Here is a 15,920-nt window from a genome sequence, read left to right on the forward strand (position 1 = left end):
GCTCTGTATACCTGCAGGTAAGACAGATTCTCTTCTTTCTAACTAAAAAAAATATTTTGTGACAAGTTCTGAAAGATTTCACAACTCTCTTTGAAAAAATGAACCAAAAAAGGATAGAGATATAAGACAGACCCCTGTGCAAGGTACCAGCTGATCCACACATTTGAGGTGGGACGCTGTAGATACTCATTCAAAAAAATATATATTGGCACAATGATTTTTATCCCTTTGTTCATTACCACAGAAATACTATCGAAGCTTGTACACAGAGTACTTACATACATTTAATCTTTAATGGATTTAAAACAGCAATCACAGAACCTTCAGGACTTCACTTCAGGTATCACTCTTAGTGTTAAGATGCTTATCAAAACATACCACAAATTCTGCTACTCCCTTTCTGATGACTTAACCTTCTAGCTTTCCCATTTGCTGGATTCATTGCTTTAATACTCTTCTTACCCCACTCTCTTTCTTAGACAGCAGTTAGTTATACTTGTGTATGGGGCTGCTGAATCATGGCCTGAAGCTCTGATTAATCACCTGAGGGGAGCGCAGGTGAAGGCAATTCACCTGTGCTGCAGGAAGGGGTGGGGCCAGCTCCACTCCTCCTAGACCCATTTAAGAACTGACTGCCAGTACGGAAGGATCTCTTCTGGAGAGCTACTCCACTGGAGTTTTACATGAACCCAGGATAGGGCGAGTGTTTTCTTATCCTTACTCCAGTATCATAATTACATCAGACAAACTCCTGGATATACTGTACCATCTGTATATTCTTTGATTGTACAACTTACTTCCCCCCTGCACCAGCCTCCTCCTTCCCCCTGGGAAGCAGAGGAGTGAGCCAAACACCGCATAGGGCTAAAATAACTGCCAAAGAAGTCACAGCATTAGACAAGCAAAATCACCAGCCCCAGTGATCAAGGCCAAGTTACCACAGAACACAAAATAACAACAGGTTCCAAAGAAGAGAAGGGATAAAGCACCAGCAGAAAGAACCGCACACAGTTCATGGGGAACCAGGCACATACAACTCCTGAGCACATCACATTCATCCCATAAAACCAACGAAATGTTATCTTCGGCTGACACCTTTGGAGAAAAAAAAAAAAAAAAAAAAAAAAGAGAGCAACAGGAGAATACTTGAGCACAAGCGAACGTGGAAGAGGGCCATCTTACTAGGCTGAAAACCTATACCTGAGGCTGCTTGACACAGGAGAAGGGCAAGATTAAGCGAAGGGAAGAGCTGTACCAAATCAGCCAGCCCTAAGCCCTAAACAAAGACTCCAGTATCCTCACTTCAGCTTTTATGATTTTCCTGAATGGAGGAGGAAAAGACAGAAAGTTGTCAGAGAGGGTCCAGATGAGGGCCACAGAGGTGATCAGAGGGCTGAGAACTCCCCTGCAAAGACAGGCTGAGGCAGCTAAACTTTTTCAGCCAGGAAAAAAAAAAAAAAAAAAAAAAAAAAAAAAAAAAAAAAAAAAAAAAAGGATTCAGGATGACCTCACTGCAACCCTTCAGGACATACAGGGGGCCTATAAACAGGACGGGAGTCAACTCACTGAAAAGGCAGATAACAACAGGACAAGAGAAAATGGTTTTAAGTTGAAGGAGGGAAGATATAGGCTTGATACCAGGGAGAAGTCCTTTAGCATCAGAGTGGTAAGGCACTGGAACAGGCTGCCCAGAAAAGCTGTGAATGCCCTGGCAATATCAGGACCAGGATGGAGGACGACCAGGGAAGGCTGGTCTAGTATTAAAAGGGGAGGTCGGTGTACCTACCTGTGAAAGGGGAGTTGGACATGAATAATATTTGAGGTCCATTCCCACACTGGACATTCTACAATTGTGTGATGGAGACTAGCAACTAAATAAACCAGGAAAAAACAGGATGTTTAAAGCTTCAAAAAACTAAATTTAATATGAAAAATCAATACAAAGAGAAGATTAAAAATACAAATCATAAAAGAACCAACATGAAAAAGGAATTTATTCTGAGGAAACTACACAACCAAAGGAAGGCTATCAAGTCTTACACACATGACAGAACTGTGGCTCCAAAAGATGAAAGTTAAACCAAAAGACGAACACTCCACAGCCCAGCCCTCTAGCTTGCTCCTGCCTCCCAGGTCCCCACGCCACTCCTTCCTTCTTCTGCAGCAGCTCCTGAAACACCAGCGCAGACACCATTAGGCCTGTGGAGTGGCAAGCCCCCCTACGTGAGGGAAAACGCAAACGCAGCGTCACAAAGGAACATGGCACGTGACCACCCAAGCAAGGAAGACCGCGCACTCACGCCCCCCACGCCCCCCTCATCTCCTCCCTGCTTCGTCCCAGCAAAAAGTACTTGGAGCAGCTTTTCTCACCTCAGTGACGCGCGGCGGACTTCCAGCCGGTGCTGCGGGGGATCACAGAGGCGGGCAGACTAGGCAAATGGGGCTGGGCACACAACAAAGCAGCGGCCAAAGAGTCAGCTTCCCTGCTTACAGGGGACCCCCAGCCACTGCCACCATAGCAAAGGGCCTGGGACTGGGGGCACGGTTGCTCCCTGGCTTACAGGGCAGCCCCCATCCCTACGCCCGAGGGAGGCTCCTTCTCCCCAGTCCGGGGCACCTTGACCCACACCCCGCTAACGGGGCGGTCACCCCACGCGGGCTGCCAGCAGAGCACAAACGCTCGCCACCCAGACCCTGATTACAGGCGGGCGGACGACACCCCTGGAGCCACAGAGCTCGGTCTCCCCCCCAGCGGCAGGAACAACTCTCGGCAGCCAGGCAGCGGGGCGGAGTGGCAAGCCCCCCTACGTGAGGGAGAACGCAAACTCAGCATCGCCAGTGAGGTGTCATTCCCACCAGCCGGATGGCTAAAGCAGCCGGCTGCTACGCCGCAGCCTCCCCACACCTGATTACAGGGCAGACAGGTTGCTCAGTGACAGAAGGCTTTGAAGCTTGGGACACACATCCCTGCCTACAGGATGGTACCCCAACACTTCACTCTTACAGAAGCTGCTAGCAATGCATAAACGGTGTTGCAGGTATTTGAGTTAGGCAGAGTGGTTGAATTTACCTAGCAGCAGATAAAGCAGTGGCCAAAGAGTATGCTTCCCCATATACAGGGGACCACCAGCCACTGCCTTTATTTCTATGTCATTAATTCTCATTATAGTATTTGTTCTGTAGGAAGGCAATCACCATTCCGTCTTTTCTCTCCTGAAATTTGCGTGTCCCCCTTTTGACAAGGAGGTTCTTTTGTTCGGGTATAATTTCCTTCTCTTGTTCATCCGAGTTTGTTTGTGCCATAAATTTGTCTTATTTTCTTATGCCCCACTTCTTGGTAACATAGCGAGAAGATGGTTCAAGTGAGACTGCAACTTACATAATCTATTGCCATTGTTTGATTTAAATAAAAAATAGTGAAATAAGTAAAGAATAAATAATAAATTACGAATAATGAAACTGATATTCATCTAATTTTTTGGTCGCAGCATCTGAAGCTTAACTCTTATACAGCTTCTTCATCACCGTACCTTCTTAAACAGCAGAACTACAGTGTGTTCCCTTTTAAACCTCACTATATCTTTCATGACATACCCCATACCCAGGACCCAATTTGTAACTAAAAAAAAAAAAAAAAAAAAAAGTCCGTATGGATGAATACCACAATATCAAACACTTCTGCGTTATTATAGCTGCTTGTAGGAATCATAGTATCTTCTTCCACGTGGAGGTTAGAAACGCTTAGTATGTGCTACCGTCCCTACCTTTGGAACCCACCCCTCACAGGATTCGCTTCATGGAGCCCGCGCGACCGGAGCCCGTGCGGCCGGCTTTGTTGCACCTCGGCCCAGCTCCGTCCCCCTCACGCCTCAGCCCTAATTCGCCGCACCCCGACCCCGCCACACCTCAGCTCTAGGGGCCACTGTCGTCGTCGTCGTCGTCGTCGTCGTCGTCGTCGTCGTCGTCGTCGTCGTCGTCGTCGTCGTCGTCCCTTCACGGCACCCCCTTTCTTCTCACACACTGAGAAGATCGCGTGTTTCACTTATCCGCCCCCGCACCTTATATAGGTGTCCAGCCTGCCCGCCAGCCAATAGGAGCCCAGAACACGTCTGTCGCTTCCCGCCTCTGTCGTTTCCCGCCGCTTTCTCTTCTCACCTGAGCGTTCCCGCCCTTTCTTTTTCAAGGCCGGCCGAGCCGGGGTCACCTGAAGGTCACGGTCGGGGTCACCTGTAGGTCATCGCCCCTCTCGCGGCGTTGCCGCCCGTCCACTCAGGGCAGAGCCGCCTCACAGGTGATCTCACCTCACAATCGGGCACCTGCTGGAGTGCTTGTGGGATCTCAGTTCTTCAGTTTCAATGTTTCTTTTAACAGTTACATGCACATCAGGTGTTCCTTTCTGAGTAGTAGATTCTCACAAACACTATTAAAAATTAGAAACATATATATTTTTAAGGAATTTTTCCCAGTGACACCTCCCATCTCTGCCCCTACAGCAAAAATCCCTTCTGATCTCCAGGATACCATTACTGAGGGAAAAGGGTGAAAAAAGCTGATACCTGACGTAGGAAGGATAAAATTTATTTATCAACTCAGCATGTTGTTGTTTTGTAGACCTGCTTGAATTTTATAACTCATTTACACACCATGGTTAGAAATGCTCACGTAATGCCTATGCCTTGCAGTTTGGGTTTGCTAAATGCGTTTCATTCCATCCTTGCCTACATTCTTTCTCATTGTAACAGTGGTATAAAATGGGGCTGTGGTAGAAAGTGGAGGGTGATGCAATGATGGACAGAGAACATGTGGTGCTCAGCATCAGCTGTGAGGAAAAGGTTCCCTTCAGGGAATCCTTTGCCAGGCATGTCAGCCAGGCAGAGGGACTGCCTGGAGAAAGGCACCCAGAACCTGAGGGAAGTGGCTGTGGTGCAAATGGTGCTTAGCACATGCGTCCAACATGGAGATCAGAACAAACATTTTTCTGTGCTTTGTTCAAACTCTTTATTTATGAAATGCATGTTTATCTTGAGCCATGACAGGTAAGTAGGTTTAGGCTGTGCTGAAGATGTTGTTGGAAAGGTGGGGGAAAATAATGTATATGTCTTGGAAGACATCATTCAGGGCGTTCATTTCCTAGTTTGAAGTTTACTTTTGTCTTTAGGTTGTTTGAAGTACCTGGATAAATATAGTGTCAAACAGTTAAGATTAAAAGGACATTAATAGTATGTTAATTGATTTTTCAATTACATATAGTTCCTGCATGCCCTAATAGAACTGGTACAGAACACCAGAATAACAGTGCTAATGATGCACTAAAGGGATTTTTCAGGCTAAGATGACATCATCACAAAGATTCTCCTCATCATACTATAAGATAGTAATTTTGTCACAGTATATAATATTAGTAATTATACTCCTTCAGTTCCTTCACTCTTTCTATTGCCTGTGATTATGATCCATCACAAATCAGTTTACAAAACTATGAGTGAAGGTAGAGAGGAATGGCTGGAGAATTGTTCACATTCTTAAATCTCTGTTTTGTGCTACATTCTGAAGGGGAAAAATTCAGATAGTTTAGGAGGCCCTCTACTGTTTCATGGATATGACTGATTCTTCAGGGACTTCCAGATTCAAAAATTGCAATGATAACTAGATGGATGAAAATAAATGCAGAGGCACTTGGAATTCCTGACATCAACTGAATTCAAACTGACAGATTTCCTTCTCTCTCTTTTTTTGTGTGTTTTTTTTTTCTTTTTTTTGTTTTTGTTTTTTGTTTGAAACAGTAGTCCTTACAAGCACTTTTTGGAAGGCACTCAGTAAATATAGAACACTGAAAAAATATCGTCTACTTTGGCTTTTCTTATAATACATAAATACAAAAATAAAGAAAGAAGTCTGGTCCTGTAAATAGGTTGTACTAAGAAAAGCAGTGTTATAATCTTGGGGAGAAAAAAAAAAAAAAAAAAAAAAAAAACTTTTCCCAGGATACATAGTAAAATAAAACATCCATTTTTTCCATTCATCTTTTCTTAGCAATAATCTATCATTACTCATGGAATGCATTTACTTATCAAAAGCGTAAATTGATCAAACCCACAAATACTTCCCAGAATTCCAAACTCAAAACCTGCTATTTACTGATTCCCCATGAGAATGCCTGCAAGTGCTCCATCTGAAGGTTAAGGTGACACCCAATGTTTCTGGATGCTTCAGCAGCTGATACAGAATTGCAGTTCAGCTCCCCAGCCATCTTCTCTAGACCGTGCCTCTAACATGAACAGTACACTTGTACACATTGTTGAACTACAATAGGACAGGACAGTGATTAAAGTAATGAAGCATAGTGCAGTATCTCTCTTGTAATATACATTAAACATGGAATGGAATATGAAAGGAAAGGGAAATTAGATGAATTCTGTACAGCTCACGTAAGTCATGTCCCGATGGGAATTGGGATGCATCCCTTCAAACTTTAATTTAATGTGCAATTTAAGTCCCTAATTCAGATCTAGAGCCCACATGCTTAACTGTCAGGGCCCCAGGGCCCTAACAAGGCCTGGCTGTGCTAATAAAACAGTGATGTCCCGCTGCCATGGGGCTGTGGCTGCCCAGGCAGAGCTGTGCATTATCAGGAGTTCAGGGCAGGGTCTGCTCCAAAGCCTCTTAAGGTCTACTGAAGGCTGCTGGCAGCTGTGATGGAGTTCCTGGGGTTTTCTGCCTCTACCATTAGGAGAGGGCTTTGTTTATTAGCCCAGCTGTAGTGTTGCTGAGGCTGAAAAGCAACTGAAGGGGCTGTTTTTTGGGAGGGGATTCTATATAATATTTCCTGTTTGTTGTTTTGTTTCATTTTGGCCTGCAGTGAGACTTCTTGCAGAAGGATACTGTCATGGAGATATGATGAGACAGCTTGCATGACTGGAATTCTGTTGTGGATTGCTCTGTTCTTTTAGGAAAGTCAGACGAGCAAGGTGGTGGAGTTGGTCTTCAGTGGGAGAATGAGAACATATTGAGCTCTGCCTAGGGATGAATGAAGAACTAGTGGAGCGCTTGCATGTGAGGCTCAAGATTCAGGTAAATGTAGGTAACATCACTGGGGGTGTTTGCTACAGACCAGGATGAAGAAGTTGACAAGACCTTCGGCACACAGCTGAAAGTAGCCTCACAGCTGTGGATATTAGTTCTCATGATTCTCACTGATTCATACTCATTCTAGTTCAATTGCATCCTAAAGAAATCCAATTCCAGACATACTGACCAAAGCATAATAACTAGGAAAAACTAGAGATTTTCTTCAAAAATATGCTCCTGCACCAATCCTACAGGGAAGTACTAATATGGGTAGCAGAAATACAAGTTAATCAGGACTGAAGCTAAAAAAAACCAAATAAATGAGAGAGGAAGTGTCCAAAACTGAAAAATCGAAGGCCTTGCTCTAACGCTGAAGGTGAGATGGCTGGGGAGCACGCAGTGCAGAGACGAGCAGCAAAAGAAAAGGGGCAATCTCATCAGTTTTATCTTTTCCTCTAAATGGAAAATGTGACAGTGAAGTCTTCTGGGAGATGCAGTTCCTTTTCTGAGAACTAGGCACCTGGAAATTTTGGCAGTCCATATAACTGGAGCATTAACTCTTTAACTCCCAGTGCGCTACATGTTGTTATGATGTGGAATACTAATAACAAAAGATAAAAGTAATAAAACACGGACAGAAGCTGAAATTCATTCCAAATGTCTCTGTACTGGCTACAACTCTATTTTACTGTAAAGATTATACTGCCACCTATTGGGTGACATTACTATGTAAAAGAACTATCTCATTCTCTCTGGATTCAGTAAGTTCATCAGATTTCTTGTGGCAACTAAATTATAACACTCCTTATTTAGTGTATAACATATGGCTTATATGTAGAGCTTGGTCCTCTCTCTGCTACCATTATTAAATTCTCTGGAGTGAGACATTTTAGCATAGTGATAGAATTAACAGAAGTGCTGTGCCAGTGGCACAACAGAGGAAAAAAAAAAATGCAAGAAAAACAACACCACCCTTATGCTGCCTTGCATCTCACCGAGAACTTCTAGAGATATTTTCATCCATTGTTTCAGCGAGTGGAACTGCATCACTCACTATACTGGAACAGAAGATCTCATTTCCATGTATATGGCAAGATATTGCAATACAAAGAGATGCTGTGATGTACAGAGACTTCACAGATTTTTTTTTTTTAAAGTAACCTAGTAAAGCTTCATGGAATATTTTGCCTAAGATCGATTTTGTTGTTATTTAAATAAATAAAATTACATAAAATTCTAATTGAAGTTCTGTTTTCTTTAGTGACATCCTTGCCACATCTCTCTATATCTTCAGCATATTAAATGTTGATTTTCATGGAGAAATAAAATGTCAAAAGCATAAGCACTGGAAATATATGCATGGGTTTTGTTAACTGTATCTCAGTCTTTAATTTTAGATGTGTAGACCACAGGTAACCAGACTGACACTTTGTGTCTAAAATGGGCTTTCAAGTCCAATTGACAGTCGGTAACATTCTGCTTTTAAGCAGAACAAATTCAGCCCAGAACACTGATGTGACAGATGCCTGGAACCTCATAGTGCTAATTGCCCAGGCACAGAGAGCAGAATTTCACTTTGCAACCTCTTTGAATTTTATACTACCAAGGTTAAACCCAAGTATGCTAAGCCTAAAAGGAATCCTCACAGAATGCACAAGATCCTATTCTGTCATGCTTGAAGAAAAAAAAAATAATCAGGCCAGTGTTCTACATAAGTATAAATGCCTTCCATTACTATTAACAACATAGAAAGGATAGCTAATAAATATTACAGTAGCATTAAGAAGGTCTTGCCTATAATAAACTTTTGCTACAGAATTTCTATATGACCTTGGGTCTGCCACTATAATCTATATGTGCTGCAAGCTACCACTGGTAAATAGAAATAATTATACATTCGTCCCTCAGAACAGGGTTGTGAAATTAAATTTCAGATTACTCTAATATGAATGTCTGTTTTCCAGTACAAAAGTGATAAAAGCCATTAAAAGTCTATTGCAGAAAAACTAGAAAGTAGTTTGACTTATTTTTGTGTGCTTATCTCTTACTTAAAACATCACTTAGCAGGGAAAAAAAAGGGAAATTCTTTCAGAAATAGTCTCTCCTAAACAGAAACAAAGATTTTTGTCCAGTAAAGCTTCTGTATTAAAAGAATGTTCAGCAAAAGCCTAAGGTAAGCTACAGCCTTGTTCTGCAGGAAACTGCAGAACTTACCTACAGAGATACCAATAGCATGAAGGCAGTGTATTTTGAACAACTTGAATGTCACCTCTACTGAAAGGGAAAGGTCTCATGATGGCATGAGTATAAAATCACAATCTCTGCCAGCTCCAGTGGTAAAAGGAGACAAAAGAGTGGAACTGGTGTAATATTAACAACCTATTTTACTTCCTCTGGTTTTCAGTCCAAAACCAATGGAATTATCTAATGTAAATGGGACATTCCTCTATCTGCAATAAAAATCACAAGGGCTGCAAACACATGAACCACTGTCTATCAAGGTTCACACTTAACTGCTGTAGAATATGCTATTTGCAGCTTAATAGTTACAGAGCCAATTATAGCTTTAAAACAAATATTTTGGAAGGTTGGTTTCATGCTTTACAGGCTATATAAAGAAATAGGGTTGAAGGTAAGTTTAGAGATATCTGTTCAATCACTTTTCTGTGGTAGTTTTACTGGGGATTGAGTACTGAGTAGTTTTGAAATACATTTTATTCTGTCTCTTGATCTGAAATCCTGCTTCTATCTGTACTTGAAAATGTCAACTATACATTAGCATAGCAATACTAACAACGTAAATAACTCTCATCATCACACTTCCATCTCCCCTGGCAATGAATAACAAATTGCAAATGAAATGAAAAACAGTTCTTTGCATTCAGTCTCTGACCTGAGTGGAAGACGTGAAGTAACAGCACATACGAGTCAGATGATCTAAAGGATTTCAGTATTGAATTGGCACACTGGGCATAGCTGATACTAAAATGGAAGGATTAACTTCAGGTTAAGCATCAGCTAAGCAGCATATTGAAATAAATTGATCATTGTATGTGTGTCTAAAATGCCCTCTCTTTATCATACTGTAATTCTGAGGTTCAGAGAATCAATTTAAACCACAGTTTTCCTCTGGGGACCACTTTGAACTTAAGAGATTTGTGGTCTGGCTTTCTAAAGGACTGATGATCAGTAGCTGTAAGTCAAGAGCAGTGTGTTCTAGATATATGGGTCAGAAACTAAAATACTGACTTTGCTAAAATGGCATAAACTATGCTCAGCAGCCAGTTATTTCAGATCTGTGGATCTAATAGCCATTTCTCTTTGAAAAGCAGGCAAATACAGAGAGAGAGAGAAAGAGAAATAAAAACAAAAAAGAGAGGATTCCCTTTTGGCAAAAGTCTTGTTTACAGTAACTTGCACCTGACTGGTTGGGCAAGCAATAAAACCAGCCACTGAGAGACTATGGAGTCGAAGCTGTCCTCGATGCATGTGTGCCACATACACTGAAGTAGAGGCCACCATTTATAGTCGGGAAAGGTTTATGCACTCAGCACTTGTTTTCTCCCTACTCACTGGACTATGATCTAATGTGGAATTAATACTGGCTATTTGTGTTGTACTGGTTGTTCAAAATATTGCATTTGCATAGAATTGTAGAATGGTGTGGGTTGGAAGCAAAGTTTAAGATCATCTAGTTACAACCTCCCTGTTATAGGCAGGGACACCTCCCAGTAGATCAGATTGCTCAAAGCCCTGTCCAGCCTGGCCTTGAACACCTCCGGGTTGAATGCATTCACAGCCCCCTCAGGGGAACATGTTTCATTGTCTCACCGCCCTCACAGTAAAGGATTTCTTCTTGATACCTGATCTAAATTTACCCTCTTCTAGTTTAAAACCATTTCCCCTCATCCTATCGCTACACACCCTTATAAAAAGTTCCTCCTCAGCTTTCCTGTAGTCTCTCTTCAGGTACTGGGAGGTCACTATTTTGTGCTCAAACAACTATTCTTTGTCTCTTCTACAAAAAAGACAGGAGACTTGACTGTCCAGAAAGCCAGATTTGTCTGAAATGTCATTAACAGGACCCGGTACTCCCAAAAATTCAGATTCTTCATGCCTCAGGCCAAATATCTAAAAGTAGTGGGAACCTTGTAGTTGAAGAATCAATTACTCTGAGCCTCAAATCTTCATTCAAGAATAAAATGTCAACTGAAAAACAAATAGATACGGGTCATTTACAGTAATGGAAATCATGAAAACACAGAAAAATACAATTTAGTCACTTCATCATCCTGAATAAAATTATAGAATAGTAATAATCTTGTGATCATTATTCCATTCAATACATTAAATGAGATGCTGATCTTATCAAAATTTGTAACAAAAATTAGCAAAATGAAGTGTAATTAAAGAACGCATAATAAAGCTCAGACACCAGGGATGATGCATCTGAAAAGCAACATTCATTATTATTTCTAATTTCTAATATTTCAATGGTTGGATGCGTTCATTTAGCAGAAAGTTTGAGGATATTTTTGAGAGAAGGAAAGGGGTTGTGTTAATAATTCACATCCACACCAACACACCCATAACGCTTGTTTGCCTCAGCTTCTTAGTGTACCTCTCTCTTGAATTTCTATCAATTCTTCTTTCTCTTTTTTTCTCTTTTCAAAACAACCTGCCATGAAAAGCTAAGATGAAGGGTAAAGTGACAAAACAACTTCTTCTAAATTCTATTTGCAGCATTTTAATTGGTATAATATACCATAATTTATTTTAACGAGTTATGATTAAGAAATAGTTTCTAGGGTTGCATGTAATTTCTTTCAGTTATTAGTCATTAGTTGTTCATGCATAAATGTGTTTTATGTTGGCTTATCTGAGCTGCAGTAGGTGATTGAAGCTGCTCAGTATATTAATTTTTTCATTCGTAGAGTCATATAGGAGTAACTCTAGCACAAAGCAGCTATAAGAAAGTGATCACACTGACAACTGAGAGAAATATTTTCTAAGCATCACTAAAACATATGTAAAGCAATATGGGAAAGGTGTCAGAGAAAATCTTCATATGGTTAACACTTTTTTTCTGTATCTAACTGCAACTATAGCTTAATGGCCCCCATCTTAATTAAAAAATGAAGTTAACCTAGTTGCAGAGTGAGTTGTTATACTACATATTCTTTCACTTTGTTAGGAGAAATAAATACTGTCTTGGGAGGCTGTGCTAACAAGGCTACACACTGACTATTGTTAAATAACAGGTTTACATCTCAGAACAAAGACTTAAAGAAACTGCAACCTTTTTAACTTGAAAAGCATTCTACTTACCTAATAGAAAGCAGCCTACAGTGCACTAAGAGGAATGGCTCATAACTAACAATCTCTCTGCTATCAGTCATTCTCATGTAACACACTATTTACTGCACTTGCTGTTATAGAAGTGAGAAAAGTAAATAAGTAAATAAATAAATGCTGAACAGTTCTCTTCAGAACATAAACATTACCCTGACCTGAGAACAGTGCACCTTGACCTCACCAGTATAAATAGTATGGGAAACAATGCATCTACATATATACTCATCTGCAGAAAACTGGGCTATAACAAGAGATCTTGGCATTGAGAAAATTAGCCTTCTTCTTTTTTTTTTTTTTTTTTTTTTTTTTTTTTTTTTTGACTTACAGTAGTCTGTCAGATTATATTTATATCCTTTAGGTCTTCATGCATCCTGAAACTTAAGAATAATGAATAAATATTTCAAGATTTGCTTTCTAGTTTGTTACAATTAAGTTAAATTGCTTCAAGAAATATGGTATTTCTAATCACTGTGCATATATTGCTTTTTGCTGCATTTTAAATCACATATCTTATCCTAGTTAAGTTTAGCCATCATAACAACATCTCACAATAATCATCTACTGCAACTACTTCTCAGGACATTAAATAACGCATCATGGTTTACAAACCCCTCTGAATTTTTAACAGTCCTTCATGTCTGTTGGGTAATAAATAGATGTCAAGCAGTGTTAAAGCTTTCTAACAATAATATGTACTAGTAGAGCACAGACAAAAACAATTGGAGGCATAGGGGATGCTTAAGAATCCAATTTTCATGAACAAAATTCAGTAAAAAATGATGAGGACAAATTTCCCTGTAATCACTGGATTTTATTTGACCATCACAGTAATGTTCCTTATTTGCTAAATTCAGTAGCCTCTCAAGTAAAACTGTTTGCCCTTTAAACTCTTTGAGGTTTTGAATTCACTGAACTCATTTAGAACAGTTTTGCTTTTTTGCCTAAGAGGAGCTTCTTTGTGTCAGATTATGTGAAACAACAAATACTGCCTTTATAGTAGGAAGGCTGCTCCAAAAGTAACGCTTCCTGTTTTATTATATTGGCCCACAAAGTCATAAGTGGAAGTTGGTGGTATGGAAGTAGAGATTGAACCTTCTTGCCAATATTCCATTGCATGTTGTTGCCGTGAGACAGTTGGCAGCAGAGAGGCAACCTGATACAATGGCTTCTGATATATGAAGCAAAGATGTGCCACTGAATTTCTCCAAGCAGAAAAAAAATTGCACCTATTGACTTTGGTACTTGCTGAACATTTCTGGATAAAAAGAGTGGATGTGAGCACAGTGAGGCAGTGGGTGGTCAGCAATGGTGACAGTAATGTAAAAGACAAGCCACATTCCAGGTGGCCATGCATCTGGATTCATGCAATGAAGAATATCTTGGTCATCCATCCAAAGTAGTTAATGGTGGTGACTATGACGAAAAACAGTGTTTTGTTGAATTTGCTCTATTCAGTAATGTTATTGTGCTTTCAGTATCTATTGTAGTTTCCATGGAAGTAGATAGGAGGCATTACTTTTGGAATGACCTGTGGGGAAAAATGCTGAAAAAGTACATAAAACAACATAGTATCTTTTTCTTTCGTAGAAATGCATTAATTGTTTGTTTGTTTTAATAAAGAGGAAATTATTCCCAAAAGGTCTTCCAAGCTTTGCTGGTTTTCAGGGAGAAACAATAAAAAATAAAAAAAATAGTTATAAAGCATTCTATTGGAAACTGATCTGAGTCCAAAACATCTGTCAGACTGAAAATAAAGGAGACTACTTAGTGAATGGGAATGAGAGGAGTGAGACCTTGTAAGGAAAGGAATACAGGTCCTTATGAGGGAAGCACAATGGCAGTGCTGATTTCAGTTCTCTGGTGACAATGACAGGGCTTGGGGGAACAACGTGGAGCTGAGTCACAGGAGGGTCAGGTTTGATATCAGAAAAATATTCTTCACCCAGATGGTGATCAGGCACTGGAACAAGCTTCCCAGAGAAGTGGTCACTCATACCAGAGTTCAAGAAGCATCTGGACAACTGCCTCAGACACAGGGTCTGATTTTCGGGTGGTCCTACACAAGGCCATCACTGTTTCAGAAGTCCCTGACCACACTGCTCCTCTAAGCTCCACTGAAATGATTAGACCTTGAATCATTTTTAACTATCAGATGAACTGATCAAAAGTATAAGAAGCCAGAGCATATTTCACTTCACCATTTCTAAACAAATGAAGTTCTGTCTGGAAAAGACTGCTGTGATCAGCATGAAGGTTTTATGCATCCTATTCTCCGGATGTCGAGGATTGGTTCCCATGAGGATTCATTATGTGTCCTTCCCTTTCAGTGAAGCAAAGCCTATTTTATACAGATACAAGGTTAACTAAATCCCTCTTAGATAGCAATGCAGTGTACATGAGCACTACACATCAAGGAGACTTACAGTCTACATAATACATTTATTGTGGCCTTAATTTTCCTGTATATTTTAAATCTTCTCCCGCTTGAAGATTATATTAATCCTGAAACATTACCTTTAGAGTGTTAAAACGACAAGTGCCGATGAAGGTAAAGTTAATCAGCTGCAAGACTCCCACTGCTGAACATTATAAAGTTTATTTTGTTCATACATCTCAATTCATTATCAAAATATGAAGGACATCAGGAAGGAACCTGCTGATCTTTACAGCTGATTTTGAGAGAATTATCCATAATAGAGCATTTCCAAGAAAATTATGACAGACCTACAATACAGGGACCTCTGCTTACCACTCTTGAGGATTTGTGTAGGACCCTATTATCAAACAGGGAGTTAGAAATTTTCTCAGAATCAAAGAGAAGCTACATTTTACGGATGAAAAGCAATGCAATCAGCCTCATAACATTTTGTCATATAAACCCAGAGAGGATTCCAGAGTCACACATTAATTGTCTGCTGTAAACATGACTGCCATTCCTCCAGTGCCAGCAAATACTATCCCAAATTTCGTTCTTAAAATGGCTATCATGTGCTGTCCTCAGTTAACAAGAGATTTCTGACTCTTTATACACTTTTTTTTTGAAAAGCCATAATATCTCTTTACAATAAGCACTCACAAGTGGTCTTTATCTCTCTAATTTTTTTAAGCTGTTATAGTTAATATTTTGTTCCCCTGGAATACAGATACACAGTTCCACAACAAAAGTCAGGGTTAGGAAGCCTCTCTGCAAAAGAGTGAGTAATATTAACATAAATTGGGTAAAATACAAAAAATGCTGGACTCAGCCACTAGAAAATTCAGGACTTTGATAAATGCACAGAGCGATTGCTGATATTGTGACAGCTACAACTCTTGATTGTGCTTCATGACCACAGTCAGTTGGTCTAAAACAAAAGATATTAAATCCCACTCTTTTTCACTCTTCCCTCTCAGAAATCATAATTAGTATACATAGCACAATGATATACAATGCTAGATAGCTCAGCGTCTGGAAAGAGGATAGTAATCATATCATCCTATCTCACTTGGACAGAAAA

The sequence above is a fragment of the Tetrao urogallus genome (assembly GCF_951394365.1).
Source record: "Tetrao urogallus genome assembly, chromosome: 5".
In the NCBI taxonomy this organism is placed as follows: Eukaryota; Metazoa; Chordata; class Aves; order Galliformes; family Phasianidae; genus Tetrao; species Tetrao urogallus.